We start from the raw sequence: 13,516 nt of genomic DNA on the forward strand, positions 1-13,516 counted from the left end.
GAGATAGGGTGGAGCAGAGATGAGTTGTATATTGTATATCTGTCATTCATGGAGGAAACTACATGTCAGCTTTTGTGCTTCTAAGATGCTGCTTGGCCTGCTGTGTTCATCCAGCTCTACACTTTGTTACCTGTTTTAAAGTGCAGCTTCTAGAGTCAGATCCAATTTTCACAAACAGGATGTTCAAAACAGAAGTTGTTGGTTTTAAATTCTTCAGGAGAACACCAAAAGATGCTGGAGTTTTTGGAGAGTGGGATGCCCCATTTGATTGGTTCAGTTACAGCTTTGAGAGAAGTAGGGTGCCTTTTGTACAAGTGAGGAGCATTTTGGAATTGTTAAAACTAGTCATGGATGTGTATTAAAAATGAATTAATCTATTGGAAACTAACAAGCCATCAAGGGAATTGTGAAACTGTGAAGGGCACTGTCATGCTGCCAAATCATTTAAATCTCGCAGTCTTTACATTTTTGACTTAATTGTCTGCTGTGTTTAGAAGTAAAATCTGCTAGCTATTTTACAATGAATGGTGAGTCATGCCTGAGGGAATTGAAACATTTGTGCTGCATAACTGATTTCACAGCCTGGCATTATTACAGTGAGGTGCCAGTTACTTCATTGTTTGATTGAAAGCTACGAGCTCTTATGAAATATTTGAAGTGGGGTTTTGAATACAAATGTTTGCTTTTATGATGAATTAAGTAGAGGAAAGAAGTTAAATATTGTGAATGAAAGTTGAATTCTGAAGGGGACAATTAACCTCCATTTGGAGAAGCAAGATTTGATCAGGGACCGTTGGCACGGCTTTGTCGAAAGGGAGGTCATGCCTAACAAATTTGAATGAGTTTTTCAAAGAGGTGACCAGGTAAATATTGCAGTAAAGTTTTTGACATGGTCTCACATGGGAGATTCATAAAGAAGATAGCACACATGGGATCCAGGATAACTTGTTAAGTTGAATCCATAATTGGCCAAGTGGTGTCAGACAGATGGCAGTGGTAGGAGGCTGTTTGTGTGACTGGAGGCTAGTGTGCAGTGGCATACCACAGGGATCAGTATTGGGTCTCATATTGTTTGTGTTCTGTAAGTTACAGAAGGAGATGGAGGGATTGGTCAGATGGACAGATAGTGAGTGATTGAATTTAACCCTGATAGTGTGAATCAATGCACTTTGGAAGAAGTAAAGGCAAGGTAGTACTCAATGAATAGTAGGACACTAGGAAACTTAGAGGAATACAGGGATGTTGGGGTTCTCGACTGATGATCACTGAAGGTGGCAGGAAGGCTAATAGGGTAGTTAAAAGCCACACAGGACACTTACCTTTGTTAGTCGTGGCATAGATTATAAGAGCAGGGAGGTTATGTTGAATCTGTACAGAACTTTGTTCAGGCCACAGCAGGAGTACTGGGTGTAATTCTGGTCAATGCACAATAGGAAGGATATGATTACACTGGAGGAAGTGCAGAGGGACGTTGAAATGTAGCAGAATTATAACACAGAATGATGCCATTAGCCCCTCATGCCTGTGCCAGCCAACAAAAAACCCATTCAGTATAATCACCCTTCATGTCTCTTTCTGTTACGTGGATGAAGAGTTGCAGCCTTCTCCTGGTGCCAGCTTTCAGCCAATTCATATCACTTCATGTGATTTCAAGAAATGTCTGAAAAATCTGAAGGATGCTCTATATGTTATGGGCCCTGACAAAATCTGGACAGTTTTACTGAAGACCTATGCACCAGAACTAACCGCTCCCTGAGCCAAATTGTTCCGGGACTGTTTTAAACCTGTATGTACCCACTATGTAGGAAATTGCTCAGCTATATCAGCCCACCAAAAGCAGAACAAACCTAGTCAATAAATTACTATCTCATGAGTCTCTGTTCTGAAGAAGGGCTGTACTGGACTTGAAACATTAACTCTGTTTCTTTCTCTACAGATGCTGCCAGAGCTGCTGAGTTTCTCCAGCACTTACTTTTTTTATTACAGATTTCCAGCATCCACAATATTTGGTTTAAAAAATAAATCTGTCGGTGTATATTATTGTATGGTTAGAAAGGTAAAAGCTTCCAGCAGTTTATTCCAAAAACTCTTTATTGGATTGAATACCTACTTAAGCTCAATGATTAGTTTTTACTCAAAAACCTGAATGAAAGTGCACACCAACACCATATTTCGATGTACTGTCTATTTTTGGCTTTGTCTTTGACATAAAGTCTTTTGGCTGGGAAACAAATTGCTGGGAATCATTTACTAAGTACAATACAAGGAACAAACGCCAAACAGTTTGACTTTTCTCTGGTTGAGAAGAGAACCTACCCTTGACGTGGACAGTCAAATACACTGTCAACAATTAGTCACTAATAGATTGATAACTTCTCCATTTCCTTTGTATTCAAAATGCTTACAAAAATCAACATTACCCGGAAATGTCTTTCAAACTGTATAATCTGCTCAGAAATGTTCTTTATGGATTTTATCCCAACTGTCAGCATAATTATATCCTATCTGATGACTGGCATTTGTATTTTATCACCTTTTGAATAAAATTATAAGTTTGCAATGCATGCAACAGGTTGCGGGTGTATAGCTTTTAACCCTTACTCTGGTAAATTGACAGTAGTTCTGCACGCCAACGATTGATCAAAACCTGAAAACCTGTTTGATTTTCCCCCTGCCTGCACCAGTAATACTGAGACCAATTCATTAACTATTTTTGTTGCTTGAAAAATGCAGTTTTTCCTACCTCACCTAGATGCGACTTAGCAATTTTGATATGGAAATTTTAGGCACTTTTTTCACCAAGATGCTTAAATTACAAATATAGATTGCAACAAAAAAGATAGAATATTTTAATGAGAGAGTGTAGAGCTGGATGAATACAGCAGGCCAAGCAGCATCGCATGGTGGCTCAGTGGTTAGCACTGCAGCCTCACAGCACCAGGGACCCAGGTTCAATTCCAGCCTGGGACGACTGTCTGTGTGAAGTTTGCACATTCTCCCCGTGTCTGTGTGGGTTTCCTCTGGGTGCTCCGGTTTCCTCCCACAGTCCGAAGATGTGCAGGCTAGGTGGATTGGTCATGCTAAATTGTCCATAGTGTTCAGGGGTGTGTGGGTTATAGGGGGATGGGCCTGGGTCTGGGTGGGATGTTTCAAGGGGCAGTGTGGACGTGTTGGGCCGAAGGGCCTGTTTCCACACTGTAGGGAATCTAATCTAATCTAATCATAGGAGCAGGAGAGCTGACATTTTGGGTCTAGACCCTTCTTCAGAAAAGGGGTCTAGGCCTGAAACATCAGCTTTTGTGCTCCTAAGATGCTGCTTGGCCTGCTGTGTTCCTCCAGCTCTACACCTTGTTATCTCACATTCTCCAGCATCTGCAGTTCCTACTATTTCAATGGGTTACTGAATATTTCAATGGGTTACTTCTGCAACTTGAACTTGAATTCTGTTAGAGATGCATTCCTGTTGAGGAGGGTTACTTTTAAAATTCCAAGTAATGCAGGCAATATCCCTGACAATTTTTCTCTTCTTAAAGTGTGGCGAATGTTGTGTGTTCTTCTTTAAGCAACACTGGTATTTCCAAGACAAAGTGTAATACGTCCCAGCTATACGCTATCCAATAGGACCTGTTCGGTTAACAGTGGCAATGCATGAATCACCTGTGAGCCTTAACAAGAATAGGTCCTTGTCTTCACCACAGATGCAGTTTATTGCATGATAGAATTACTAGGCCCATCAGGAGTCAGGGATGACACATCTGGCCCCATCAGGATCTCAAACTAGACTCTGCACTCAGCATCTGAGACATTCTGACATCAGTAGAGTTGGTGAAACTTCATGTAGTCTCCTTTTTGAAGATGGGATTGGTGCCAGAAGACCAGTGGATTGCAAATGTTTTAAGCTGGGGTAATGGTAAAGGTGGTAACTAGACACCTAGCAGATAGAAAAACTGCTACAAATCATTGTCAAGAATAAAATTAATTCTCATTTGGAGAAGTGGGGTTAATAAAGGACAGGCAATTGATTTGTTGAAGACATTTTGTGTTTGACTAACTTGATTGAATGCTTTGATAAAGTAACAGAGAGTGTTTGTGAAACTAATGGCATGGATTGAGTATAACCAAATTAAAACCAAATTGAACCAAATTAGCTCATTAACTAAGGAACTAGCTCTTAAAGGGGCACTGTAACAAAAACATGTTTTGTGCTACATTTGAAACAAAATAATATTTTGGCAGGAGGTGATGCACTTCAGCAAGAGGTGTGTGAGGAATAAGGTTTAAGAGGCATGGGGAAGGAGGCTGGAAGGGTTTTGTGACAGGATTCAGACTGAAAGGAGATGGGGGCAAGGGAGGCTGCAAGGGAAGATGGAGACGGAGGCTGGAAGATGAGGTGGGGTAGACGGAGGCTACAAATAAAAGGAAAAAGCAATAAATGTGTCAACAAATAAATATTCAGCTAACTGGGAGCCCTGAAAGTATGAATTCCTTGCAATCGAATGTGGGATGTTTGGTGGTGCTGCAGCTTGGTTGGTTTAAGTGCTTGCCTAGCACCTTCACTTGACCTGTTGAAGGAACAGTACGCAGAAAGCTTGTGATTTTAAATAAACCCGTTGGACTATAACCTGGCGCTGTGTGACTTCTGACCTTGTCCACCCTGGTCCAATGCCGGCCCCTCCACAACATAGTAAACAGATGATCTTGGGTTCAAATCCTGGTGGTGCCTGTACCTCACTTTATTCTGTTGTATTACACTAATGTACTCTGTTCTATTCCCTGATGTACTCATGTAAGTTATGATTTTTCTGGTTAGCGTGCAAAACAATACTTTTCACTGTATCTTGGTAATGGCAATAATAAATCAAATCAAATATGTTATTTTAAAGCATCATATGTTCAGGAACTAATATGCAGGAAAATAATATAGTGTAAGCTATTGTAGTGAACTCTGTGTCAAGGGATACATTTAAACCTGAACTTGAAATCTGAGATGTAGTAATTGCTGGTTAAAATGCTCCAGCTTTGTTTCTCTGCATTGGAAATGCATTAGCTGTGAACATGCCAGTTTGCAGAAGGTGTGTTTAGGGGGATGGCTTTTTGTGTGTAGATGTGTGCATCAGGTCCTTTGAAAAACTGTTCTTTGCTAACTTATGCCTGTCATCTTGTGATAATTTTAGCACTGCAGTGGCTGGGAAATTAATGTGCCTCTGTGTAATGGCCTTAATTTTAGTGGTGAGGTGATTATTGTAGAGGATATTGACAAATTATTCTAATTCAGCTTTGTTTTAACTCTGAACAGCCCATATGTCAACACAAATGCAGCAGGTAGAATTACGACACGACTGTATTGCCTGATAAACAAATTAGTGGAAATGAAAAAAGGATTGTGAGAAAAGCAAAAAATGTGCCCCTAAAATCAAAAAGTAGCCCTTGAGAATATCTCAAGAGGAGCCATCAAAATAGAAGAGTTTGTACTGACCTGGGCAGAGTACTGAGGAGGCTTGTTAGCATGACATCTGTAACTCTTAAACACCATTCTCCCAAAGTTTTTCTTTCCAGGGTTTGAACTCGCTTTAAAACCTGCAAGGGGTAATTTTGACCAAAGGGTGATGGGTGCTGTATGAATAAAAGACGTTTGTTTGAAAGTCTGGACTTAGTATGCAATTTTCAGGCAACTGATGATTATCATGTTTTGTAGATGCCTGTAGGCACTCAAACCGACAACTGCAGGTTTGATTCTGAAGCATCAATTAGATACAATCTTGTGGAACAGAATAATTAGTCCACACTCAGCCACTTCCACTGAAGATGTGGAGTGCTCAGGGTGGGAGTGGGAGGATTCATCACACAGTAAGAGAGAGAGGGGCCAGTTTCTCTGACTGGGTATCCTGGTACAGATAGTGAGAGGGTGGGGTGCCTTCTTCATATGAGAAAGGAGCCCACAGAATAAGCTATTTTGAAGGTGAGGCATATCGAACTCAAAACATTAACTGTGTTTCTCTCTCCACAGATGCAGCCAGACCTGCAGAGTTTCTCCAGCATTTTATGTTTTTATTAGCAAAGGAAGAGCTTTTACATGTACTGCATGTGGGATGACCTGAGGTTTATAGCCCAAACCCTGGTCCTGAGACATGGTGTCAGTGCCGCAAGAAATGTAATGTATTGATGTGAATGGTCCCAAGGGAAGATTCAGTCTCACAAGCACACAGTATTAATGGCTCATTGTTTAGTGCTTCTGTCTCTGAGCCAGAAGACTCCAGGACCAAATCGGATTCCAGGGCTTGTTGACTGTGGAAATATTCACACAGATCAAAGCACATTATTAATCAACCTGCGAAATCTTTTCATCGCTCCACACCAATTCACAAAGCGGGAAAGAGCATGAAAATATGCACAAGTGGAAAATGAGTGAAATTCACATTGAGTGCTCGCATTACAGCTTTGATGTTCTCCTTCCGTCTGACTATATACTGACATTGGTATACAGTGCAATAATATTTTATACTTCTCAGGTTCCATTAATTCCTCACTAGTGTTCAACCAAACAAAGCATTTCATATACATAAATACACAGTGCCAATGCACTCAGTTTCCTGTCTTTCCTTTCCAACAGAAAGCATTTTGTTTAGCAGTGTGTGACCATGATGGTTTTCTTGCAGCTATGCAGCTACTCCCAAATCCTAATCACTCAAAGTTCGGCTCACTTGCAAACTCCAAATCTCTTGTTACACATATTCTGGTGAAGTGGCCACATACACATTGCACCCTGATTCCCTGCAGTTTGATTATCGTAGGTTTGCATGAGTAAGGTCCATGTGAAACCCCTCATGAGGGAAGGTAGGTGAGCAGAGCTGAAAGTGTTGTGTCAATAGCTATCCCTATAGAAAACATAAATACAAAGTCCAGCACCCTGTACGAATTTAAGGATAGTTTAGAAGAGGGATTCCCAGTATAATCAATCTGGCATTAGCATGGAACTACCAGAAAAGATGGAAGGAATGGGAGGTTTTGGGAGCCGCAGTTGGATACTGGTTCTATTGTAGAGGGGGTCAAATGAGGATCTGCAGGACCAAGCTTCAGAAGAGGGATAACTGTGCAATGGAGTTGTGTTGTGGCTCTATGAATAGAGGAATATGCCTTTGCTTTGTTCCATATCTGGATGCAAAGCCTGGGTGCCATCATCACCAATACAGAGAGCTTGGTGAATACCAGCTAGTAATATGCCAAGCATTGTGATCACAGCTTCTTATAGCTCCTGAATGTGACATTCCAGAAGCCTTGCTAGTGGCAAAGGCTGGTCCCCAGATTGTGTTTCAGCACAGTGTAAAGATCTTCTCAGCCTAGTACTACAGAGACTGATCAAAACATCTAAACCTCACCTTGAGGATTTAATGGATGTGTACGAGTTCTGAGTTGCTGGCATCAGAGGGATTCTCAGGGAAGTCATGATTCATAGCGTCAGTGGGTATCCCTTATTAGTTTAAAAGGTAGATATACACATTATGCAAGAGCTCAAAGATTGTTGGAATTATTCTTGATGCTTTGTATCAGCTCCCTGACTAGTTGGTATTTAGCCATATGATACACTGTAATGGCTACACAGATGCTGCACAAAGAGTGGGATCCTTTCCTGTTCCCAAATGTTGCTCAATTTATATGATGTACAGACTTCAGACAATTCAACTTACTCCACGCTACATCGAGAAATGACTACAGACATTGGATGCTGTAAAGGCTATGCGCCTGACAGCATTATGACAATAGCATTGAAGACATCCTCCAGATCTTGCTCTGCCGCTAACCAAGCTCTTTTAGTACAGCCACTCCATCTTCTCCATAATGAGAAACAATTGCCCATTTGTGTCCTGTGCACAAAAAGCAGGACAAATCTAACCTGACCAGCTATCACCTCATCAATCCACGCTGGATTGCCAGCCAAGTGATGGAAGGGATCATCAACAGCATTATCAAACAGCACTTGCCAACAATAACTTGCTCAATAATGGTCAGCTTAGTTTCCACCAGGCCCACTCAGCTCCTAGAGTCATACAGCATGGAAACAGAATTTCTGGTCCAACTAGTCCACGCCGACCATGTTCCCAAATTAGACTTGTTCCACTTGCCTGTGTTTTGTCATTATCCCTCCAAACCTTTCCTATTCATGTACTCATCCAAATGTCTTTTAAATGTTGTGACCGTACATCATCCACCACTTCCTCAGAAAGTTCATTCCGCACACTATCCACTCTGTGGGAAAAAGTTGCCTAGTGTAGGTAGGGGTGGGGGTTAGATAGACCTTAGATTTAGGGTAAAATTTCAGCACAACATCGTGGGCCAAAAGACCTGTACTGTGCTGGACTGTTCTTTGTTCTAACTCAACTGGGCTCGCTACCTAAACATAGTGGCAACAATAACAGGTCAGAGGTTAGGAATCCTGTACCAAATAACTCATGTCCTGACTCCTTGAAGTCTCTCCACCATCAACATGGTATAAGCGATGATTGTGATACACCTCATTTTCTTGGATGAGTGCAGCTCTGAAAAAACTCAAGAAGCTTGATTCCATCCATGACAAAGCAGCTTGCTTGATTGGCACCATATCCAGAAACATCAGCTCCCTGTCTCAGTAGCAGCAGTGTATACCATCTGCAAGATTCACAGTAGAAATTCACCAAGGGTTCTTTGACAGGACCTTCCAGTTACATGATCACAACCATCGAGAAGGACAAGGGCAGCAGATACAGGGAACACCACCACCAGCAAGTGCCCCTCCAAGCTACTCATTATCCTGACTTGAAAATATATCACTGTTTCTCCGGTGTTGCTCAGCCAAAGTCCTGGATCTCCCTCAACAACAGCATTGTGGGTGCACCTGCACTGGGGACTGCAGTGCTGAGAGAAAGTAGTTTGTCAGCATCTTCTCGAGGACAACTAGCGATTGTCAAGAAATGCAATAAATTGTAGATGCATTGATGGTGATACTCCAGGAATCACTGGATTTCGGGAGGGTCCCAGAGAATGGGAAAATAGCTAATGTAACACCCCTGTTTGTGAAGCGAACTAGACAGAAGCCAGGAAAATATAGGCCAGTTAGCCTGATGTTAGTCATTGGTAAGATTTTGGTGTCAATTATTAAAAATGAGATTGCAGCATTTTTGGAAGTGCATGGTAAAAATAGGGTTGATTTGGCATGACTTCATCAAGTGGAGGTCATGCCTGACAAATCTGTTAAAATTCTTTGAGTAGGAAGTAAGGAAGTTAGACAAAGGAGAGCTAGTGGGTGTGATCTATTTGGATTTCCAGAAGGCCTTTGACAAGGTGCACACATGAGGTGCTAATTAAGATAAGGTGCTGGGGCAAGGTACTGGTGTAGATAGAGGATTGGCTGACTGGAGAAGCGCAGAGAGTAGGAATAAAGGGATCTTTTTCAGGTTGGGTCTGATGACTAATGGAGTTCCACAGGGGTCCATGTTGGGACCACAACTATTCACATGTTTCATTATTGATGTGCGTGGAGGAACTGAGAGCATTATTGCTAGGTTTGAAGGTAACAGAAAGATAGGTGGAGGGGCAGGTAGTGTTGAGGAAACAGGAAGGCTGCAAAAGGACTTGGACATGCTAGGAAAGTGGGTAAAGACGTGGCAGAATTTTTTTATTCATTCACTGGATGAGGGCATCACTGACTAGGCAGCATTTACTGCCCAGCCCTAATTTCCCAGAGGGCAGTTAAGAGTCAACCACATTGCTGTGGGTCTGGAGTCACATGTAGGCCGGACCAGGTAAGGATGGCAGTTTCCTTCTCTAAAGAACATTAGTGAACCAGATGGGTTTTTCCTAACAATAGACAATGGACTCACAGAAATCATTAGACTCCTAATTCCAGATATTTATTGAATTCAAATTCCACCATCTGCTGTGGCAGGGTTCGAACCTGTGAAACCCATAGCTGCAGAAGGCTGTAAAGGCCAAGTCATGACGAGTACTTAAACCAGAGATAGATAGGTTCTTGATGGTAATGGAATCAAGCATTAAGGGGAGAAGGCGGGAGAATCGGTTGAGAAACATATCAGGCGTGACACAGCAGATTCAATGGGCTGAATGTCTTATTCTACCCCTATGTCTTACGGTTTCATGGCCTTATGATGCAACCAAGGATGCTCACATCCCATAAGTAAGTAACAAAAATGAAAAGCTGACATAGTCCCAATAGTAAAGTCCAAACCCATGACAAATCAAATAATGCTTTTTAATCTAGTATTCTCCCTAATCCTGGATTTCCCAGGAAATTGGGAATTATTGTTTCCCTGTGCAACTGGCAGAACAGAGAACTCATGTGTGTGTAAATACCCAACAGATTGCGAGATGTAATTTGTATTGTCTGTACCAACCTGGAAGGTACCAGTGTCTTAAAGGTTAGGTGCTTTTCTGACCAACAATGACACAAATAATGCACTCCTGATAGTGTTATGATGTTGCATTTTCATCCCACGAGGTTACAGATCTTTGTAGAGAAGTCTTCTCTAAATCTGCACATGCGTTGGTTTTGGGTTATGGAAATATAGGAGCACCACTTTTGCCATGTCCAGGGTGGATTCGCTGCCTTGGCATCAGCCTCTCCTCCCTCTGACTCCCGCAGCTAGTGCTGTTTTATCTGATGTTCTCTCTTCCTCTCATTCATCAATGCAAAGCCAGAGATCTGACCCGAGCAAGATGTTGATGACCAATCACTCTATTTCCGCTGGTGCCCAATAAGGTAGAGTGGTGCAGCACTCATTGTTTCTGGTGAACTCCAGACAGAATATCCAGATTAATGCCAATACAATGTTGTGAGCTGCCCCAAAGAACTTCTCATGCACCTCAATGTTCCTGTTCAAAAGCATTGCAGTCAGTCATTGTCAAAATATGCAATAAAAATACATTTACACGGTTTCAGGTGGTCATCATTGAGGTGTTGTTATTTCAAGCACTACTCTTAAAAATAGCATGCACCTTAATATTGGATTTATATAAGACCATTAAACTACGTCTCAAAACACTTCATAGATGTGCTATCAAACAAAATTTGATATTAATTCACATAAGACTTTTAGGTCAGATAATCACAAGCTTAGCCAAGAGGTAAGTTTTAATGAACATCTTAAAAAATGTTCTGTGGAGAGAGTTTGAGGAGTTGGCATCCCAACTAAGACACACAAAATAAAAGGTCATTATTTCTGGATTATTACCTGAGCTGCTCACCTTTTGGCAAATGCGGGAAGTAAATTTCAAGATGTTCACAATAAGGGGGTTTTGATTCATGGGAGCACGAGCCGCAATACTCAGAAAAGAGGGAACTTTTTCATTGGGATGGTTACCTCTTAAGCTTGGATAGAGTCAAAGCCCTGGTGAATTTTATAGCCAGGGTCTTGACAAACAAGATAAAAATGCAGAGTTCAGCTGGAGTAATGATGAGTTTGGTGATGTGGGTAAAGGAAAACAGGGTGGGACAGGAAAAGAGTCAAATAATAATGGCCCAGAAGTGACTAAGGTTCATGCAAGTAGTAGCAGAAAACTTATAACTAAAGACTACCTGAGTGTATGAAGCATCCACAATACAATAGTTGATCTAATAGTGCAAATAGAGATTAATGGTTTTGATCCAATTGGTGCAATAAAGATATGGTGACAAGGTGACCAAAAAACTTACTGGTCAAGTAGCGACTGTGGAGACAGAGATCAACCCCTTCCTATTTCTCAGTTCTACCCATGTAGCTTTATTGGACAATTCCCCAGGAGTATCCCATCTAAGTACTGCCGTGGTGTTTTCCCAATCTAAAATACCACCCCCTCTCCTCTCTTGCCTCGCTTTCTAACCCTCCTATAGCATCTCCACCCTGGAACATTGAGCTACTAGTCCTATCCCTTCCTCAGCCATGTTTCTGTAATGGCTGTGATATCCCAGTTCTTTGTTCCCATTCATGCCCTGAGCTCATCTAAGTTAAGTTTAGATGTAACAGAGGTATGAGTGAAGGTTTCAGCAGTAGTGAGCAGACTATACTCTAGATGTTGAAATTTGTGGTCTTGCTGACATGGTTGGAAATACTCAGCGTCATATAAGGTTGCAGTTAGAGTGAATCAGTCTCAGACAGAGTCTAGCAGAGGGATGGAACCATTACCTAGGGAACGGAGGTAAGGTGGCGAGTTACAGACATCATAATTAGAATAAGGCTATTTGTTCCCTTGAGCCTCCTCAGCCATTCGGGTAAGATCGTGGATGATCTGAATGTGTCTCAACTCACTTTCCCAACTCCTCCCGATAACTTTGACTCCATGTGAATCTAACATTTATCTACTTCACCCTGAAAATATTCAATGGCCTTGTCCCCATTGCTCTCTAGGAAGGGGAATCCCACATACTCACAACCTTGACTATGTCTGGACTTCCCCGTTGTTCTTACATACCACCATTATGTCCAGGAAGGCTAGGCAGTTATTGTTCTCTTCTTTTTTTGTGAATTCTACTCCGGTAGGATGTTGTTTATGTGTCAGTGGGTTTCTTCTACTCTTGTGTGTTTGATAATCATGAAGTAGTCATCTACGTAGCTGACCCAGAGTTTAGGTTGGATAGTGGGGAGTGCTGTCCGTTCTAACCTTTTCATTACCAATTCTGCAATCATGTACGGACCAGATACTTAATTACACCAGTAACCACCACAACAGCCATAAATGAAACTGCATCAGGACATTATTCCAATGAGCCACAACAACTGCAGCAACGTGGAATTGTGTAAAGCAGAACAGGAGCACCAACACAGAGTTTTTAAAAGGATTAGATAGCCAAAAAGCGCAATCTGCCATACCTCCATGGCAGACCACAACAAGAAGACACAACATGACCAGACACACTGGTCACCCTCAACAACAAAAACAGAGTTGCTGGAAAAGCTCGCTCCTGAGATGCTGCTTGGCCTGCTGTGTTCATCCAGCTCCACACTTTATTATCTTGGATTCTCCAGCATCTGCAGTTCCCATTATCACTGCTGGAAAAGCTCAGCAGGTCTGGAAGCATCTGTGGAGGAGAAAACAGAGTTAACGTTTCGGGTCCGGTGACCCTTCCTCAGTTCCCCTCACCGGACCCGAAATGCTAACTCTGTTTTCTCCTCCACAGTTGCTGCCAGGCCTGCTGAGCTTTTCCAGCAGCTTTGTTTTTGTTCCTGATTTACAGTATCTGCAGTTCTTCTGGTTTTTACACTGGTCACCCCACCGTGCATCAGAGACTTATCAGAGCTGACCACATGACTACTCAGACCCCTAGGATCAGGGCTGCCCACAAACCAACAATCACCCTATAACAGCTACTGACAAATGTAACGGACCCCATAGTCACAACCAATAAAATTAATGTAATATACAAAATAAAAACCGAAAGAGCTGTGGATGCTGTAAATCTGGAACAAACACAAAGTTGCTGGAAAAGCTCAGCAGGCCTGGCAGCATTGGTGAAGGCAAAAAACAGAGTTAACAGAACTGAGGATATTAA

Source organism: Stegostoma tigrinum, chromosome 2 (assembly GCF_030684315.1).
Source record: "Stegostoma tigrinum isolate sSteTig4 chromosome 2, sSteTig4.hap1, whole genome shotgun sequence".
Classification (NCBI taxonomy): Eukaryota; Metazoa; Chordata; class Chondrichthyes; order Orectolobiformes; family Stegostomatidae; genus Stegostoma; species Stegostoma tigrinum.